The sequence below is a fragment of the Coturnix japonica genome, chromosome Z (genome assembly GCF_054131305.1).
Source record: "Coturnix japonica strain WE chromosome Z, WE-NBRP24, whole genome shotgun sequence".
Classification (NCBI taxonomy): domain Eukaryota; kingdom Metazoa; phylum Chordata; class Aves; order Galliformes; family Phasianidae; genus Coturnix; species Coturnix japonica.
The window spans coordinates 27871327-27877326 of NC_140702.1; positions in this window are offsets into that span (position 1 = coordinate 27871327).

The following is a 6000-nucleotide window of genomic DNA, read 5'->3' on the forward strand; positions in this document are numbered from 1 at the left end:
ACCTCCTCAAAGCATTCACAGCCCCTTAACTCTCATTAAAATCAAGTCTAAGCAGTTGGGTGTTTTCTTCTCTTATGGACTGCATCTCCTTTCTGCGCTACTATACAGCTGAGCTAACATCAAGCTATACCCCTGTGTATAACAAGAGAGTGCCATGTTGCCTGCAGGGCATCCCACCATGGCTCCTTTTTTATTTTATTTATTTTGACAGGCACAGCCCCAGCCAAACGGTTTTGAATCCAGAACATCCTGGGCACTATGTGAGGCCCATCTGTTCAAGGGAGAAAGAGGCGATCTGGTTGACACTGGAAATACTGACCTGAATGACACAGAGCAGGGAGGAGTGGAAGAAGAGGTCACAAGTGTTGTCCCCAGTTTTGCTTCCACAAGTGTTCCTTACATGTTTGCTGGAAGTACAACTTTGTTAAGAACGGCATTCTCTTTGGTTGCTGACATCCCGCTATCAATATCCACAGCATACACTTGTACCACGGTTTTCCCTCTTTGGTCTTCTCCACCTAAGTTTCCAAGAGAAGATAACACTAAAAGTTCATTTCAGGTACATCTGGGTGGGAAGATAAATGTATTGGATCTGCTTTAGCTTGTCTAATGAGTTATTCAGAAAGAAGAACATATTTTAGCACTCTCATAGCATCATTGTATTTCATTCCTGAAAAGAAGTGAGTTGGAACTAGTACTCTGATAAAATCTAGTTGAGCATGACACTTAGTAACCATTCCATTTCAGCTCTTACACGCTACAAGATAGACTTTTTGGTCTTCTAAAGGTAGCTTTTCAAAAACTGTTAAGACCAGTAGTGGTTCCATTCTGTTATCTTTCCTAACTATGAAAAAAAAGCTTGGTTTCCCATTTGGAGAGATGTTTGTCCCCATCTAAGGATGAAAAATGGTCTGCGCTCTAAATTTATAACCAAGCCAAATCATTGAGAACTGTGCCAGTTCTTTGGTCACAGATTCTGATGATTTTCAGCTCCCTTATGGTTGTCTACACCCTGGGACAAGCATGGCTTTTTTAAAATTTATTTATTTATTATTTTCCAGTGAGGGTTTCCAACTGGCATTATAATTTGGGGTTTTTCTGTTGCTTAAAATAATATAACACTAATTCTTGTTAAATTTGTCAGCCACAATGGATTCCCTCACAAACCATGTGCTTGGAGAAGACTGATCCTAGATAGAAAGGATATTTTAAAAGCTAATGATAGTGTAGCATTTTAGAAGAATAAAACAACCTCTATAAATCTGACTGCTTACTATTTACCATTTGGATGACTTCTACTTTTTATAAAGGCAGTGTGTAACAGGAGTCATATTGAAACATCTTCATATAACAAGCCTAAGAAACTGAAATTCACATGCATTTGGTATATAGTTATTGGATGGTTCCTTCTTTCTGGATGCAAATAGAAATGGCTCGGAAACTGAGGCAATCAGTTTCCGTACATAAGAAATGTTTTGTATAGGTGTTCTACTAAGAAAGAGGTTAATTCTCTCATGAGATATCTGGCTAGGTAACTTGTCTGAACTAAAGAGAGACCTATATTCTTTTAGGTTCAATTAAGGTGTAGTCAAACATTTGGGAAACAGCTCCCGCATGCATCTTCTACTCCCATACTCACAGCCCCATTCAGGACCTCTGTTCCAGTGACCAGTCAGAAAGGGTAAGACATGGCTCTCTCTAAAGCCACATGATTGAAGAAAGCATAACTATTAAACCACCAAGTGAATGCACTTCACATGCCAGTTTAGCACCTCAGTCCAGTTGCTAGCATCTTTTGTAGCACTTCCATTAGGAAATAACAAATACATGGGGGCAGCGTACCACACAACAACAGTTCAGGCAGCGGCAGGTAACAGTAATTACCAGTAAAATCGTCAATGTAGATGCACAAGACAACAAGAACTGCTGGAAAAAAAAGAGGCTGCTGTGTTTTATTATGATGTGTTACACTCCTTGGAAGGAACGATGTGTGACCAGATAGTCTAGGAAAGACTCTAAATAAACTTTATCTACATTCCTCCCACAGACTAAAATAACAAACCTCATAAACAACAAAAAGCTTTGATGAAAATCTCTTGTATGAGGAAGAGGACAAGAAACTCCTTAAATAACCCTTCTCCTTCCTTCTGGTCTTCAACGACAGATACCAGTACTGCAGTGCAAGGCTGGAGTACTCTGCAAATCTATTGCAGTCAGGAGTCAGCTGTCTTTTCTTTTCCCTCTCCCAGTCAGGCTGAGAAAGATATGAATCATTTTATTACCTCCTCTACTAGTAACAAATTTTCTTCTAGAGCAGAGCAATCACTTTACATGATCCTGAGAACTACATCTAAAACAATAAAACTGAGCCAGGACTATGAGAATCTTGCACTCTATTTCATTTTTTTTACTTTTTCAGGTGTATTATCTAAAAACTAGATGCCAGTCCAATTCACTAGCATTGCACAAGGACTTCAGCATAGTATTTATTAAAAAGCAAGATATCAGTGTGAATCACCAGCTCATACTTGCCAGCAAAAGTGCATTATGCACATAATACTCCATGTGCTAAAACACCATTTTTATTTGATGTTTAGTGGAAACTGAATTTAAAGAAAGAGAGATGAGAAGGTGAGGTTTAGAAGTTCTTTCTTTTTTTTTTTTTTTTTTTTTTTTTTTTTTTTTTTTTTCCTTTTTGCTCATTGAATACTCAATTTTCCTTTCTACAGACAGGCTAGTTTCACTAGCCCTCCTGATCACATACAGTATTTTGTAGAAAATCAGTGATGTTGCTTTTATGGGCAATGAAGTTGTTTCCTGAACAGCACCGAGAATGGTGAGGGACACAGGCAGAGCTGGAGGAGAGCCATGATCTGGATGGGGATTCTCTTACTGCAAATTGATTCAGGATTCTTTTCTTAGATACTGGCTGCACTATCCAGTAGATTCAAATTGTGGCTCAAGATTCTTTACCTCATCTACTCCTTATATTGCTTTCTGTGCTAAACACACTGTGAAACTATTAAGGAAATCATTTACCTTTTGAATCCCAAGTAATAAAGTAGTTTCCAGACTGAGTAATACCATTTGCACAGATGTATTGTCAAGTAAAGGAAAACTGAAGGAGACAAACTCAGGAATGCATACAAAATATGGTTTGTATTAATTATCCAAATGTAAGGAATGTACAGTTTGACCTCGAAAGGTGTTATTCTCTTTTCTATTGAGAAAAGACCTGCATATTGTAACAGACATTTGCTCCTGTGTTGTATTGTAATGCGACAGGCCCTCCCCTGCTCGGTCATGCATATGTAGATGAAGTCATGTATATGTAGAAGGGGTCATGTATATGTATAAGAGGTGTAAATGAAACCTATTTAAGGGACTCACACAATCAAATAAACGCCATTTTACAGCTCACCATATTGGTGTAATCAGCGTGTAACTTGGTCAGGGGGCCGTCAAAAGCACATTATCATTGAGGGACATGATTCTTAAGGTTACCTTGCATAGGGCAACACTCCTGGACTGTGAGACTAGCAGGGAAAACTGCTGGCTATGAACATGGAATAGTGATATGAAAGCAGCAGTTAAAATTGCCCTTTGCCTCCACATTCTGTGTTAGAGCATTTAGTTAGAGAAGGCAGTAGCCAACAGCCCAGTTTACTCTTGGGGAGCCGAGAGACACTTGTAAAAAAAGTAAGGTGAGGTAAAAAGTAGTTCTAATTAAGTCAAAATTAAAACAGCTCACTTGAGCCTGTAGTCTCAACAGAACAAGATGCAAATTACTGAAGACTGAAAAGCTGAGAGAGAAAAATTGAAGGGTGCAGCTAATATGGTATCCTATGCAGAGCTGAGTCAAAACCACATTGGCCCTGGCTAGGTTATGAATGTGCCCTGCTGTTTAGAACAGCTGGAAACTGTAGGAACCAAAGCATCTCAGCAATACTTCTTAAAAATAGGTAACCACATGTGGGTGTATCTGTCTTAAACATTTAACTATAACACTGGGGTAAAACTTCCACTTCACCAGTACAATTACAATGCAAAATAAACTCTCTGGAAGTTTACATTTCTGGAAGAAAAAAAGCATCACTAATGTAACATGAGATCTACATCTGATCTGTATCTGTCTCTACAGATCACTAACCATACAAAGTATTCCTTAAAATAATTCTTGTTTAAAGGAATGGTGCTTTCTTTTCATAGGAAGCTAAGCACATAGTATTTTGTAATTCATAATGATAAAAATTAGAAGCCTTTTCTAATCCAAGGATTTTTTGCAACGTTTGGTTTTAAAACTCTCTGATAATCCCTGTAATTTTAAGTAAAGAATAGACGTCAGCCTAAAAACCATTTGAAATTTGACCTCTGTCAATTGCAGTTATATTTTTGAGAAAACATATACAGTATGCAAAAGTTAAAAGCCAATTAATATCCTGTGTCTTCACCTCAGCTTGCAGTAGCTGGATGATTGAAGGATACTACTTCGCCCTACAAAGCTCCTCTAAAATGGATTAGAATAGAGGCAACTATTTCATGGGAGACTGACAAATTTTACAGTATGAGTTTGCATAATAGGCAGGCATTATTTCATCATTTCACTGTGCATAGATTTTGCAAGGTACAGATCTTAGACACAGAAATGGATTTATGCTTAGAATTAGGTATCCAGGTATCCATGCTTGACAACCATAGCATTTAACTTGGAGCAATGTTACCTCCATTACCCCTGAGGAAAGGAAGAGATGCATAGCAGGAACAGAATCCAGTAATGGTGGAACATGACCGAATCTAGTTTAAATAATTATGGATTAACATTTAAATGGCCCATCAGTCACCACAAGATGCTGTAAGATTTTATTTCCTGCTTCTAATGTGGTTTCCTGGGATATCATTTTTTGTAGGGTTTTCAGACTGGGGTGGTGTAAAATTGTAGTAAATTGTATGTCAAGAAAAGTTTACTTCTGGTCAGGTTCTAGACCACAACACCTTTTAAAACTGTTTATGCTTTTGAGTGATGGTCAAAATAATTGCTAACTTTCATTTAAATAGAATTTTAGATTAGCATACCTGTATAACAGAAATTAATTCCATTCTCGTAGTTCTAACATATGCAAAGCTCATTAGTTAATTAGAAGTTATTCCTAAGACAAACTGCAAGGTAAGTTTAGTCACAGCTTTCGCAGAGACATCCTAGAAGACTATTGAAGAGACTGGGAGGTCACGGAGTGTACTGTAAGGTTTGTTTTAATTAACTGGTGGTTTTAAAGATGACTTGAAATGACTTACAGGAAATGTAACTGGTTCCTGACATAAACATTCAAAATTTCATGTAAGGTAACCAAAATCAAGATTACTTTCTCTACTGTGAATATAGTGGTCTGGTGTGAAAATATTTCTTTCTACTAAAAATTGTTTATTAGCAATATTTCTGGGCAGGTGAACATACCTGAAGAACAACTGGAAAAGATACTCTACCCTTTCACTCTTCAATCTACTAGGATAGAGGAGAAAATATTCCATCTGAATGCTGCAGAATGCCACCAGTGTTTATATACCATGTTATAGAGCACGTTTCAAAGAAATGATATTATGTAATATTTATGCACCATTTCCTGTGCATTGTAGTTCCCAATGTATACTAATATGTATATGAATACAGACCTATAAATATATGGAAGTAGGTGCACAGAGCATACATTTTTTTTTCTTAGTGTAAAAGACTAATTTGAGACATCACTAAAGAAAATATTTTATTTTAAAATCTGAAGCTAGGCTTTCTGTAGTTCTGAGTGAGAATTTGGTAGGCATGAAGGGGGAAAGGGACAAAATGAGGCTCCATAGAGATGAGCCTGGGGGAATGATGATTGGATTGTCAGTGAGACAAGGGGTTCAGCTGAAGTGCACCGACACCAATGCAAGCAACATGGGCAACAAACAGGAGAAGCTGGAAGCCATAGTGTGGCAGGCAAACTATGACTTAGTTGGTATTATGGA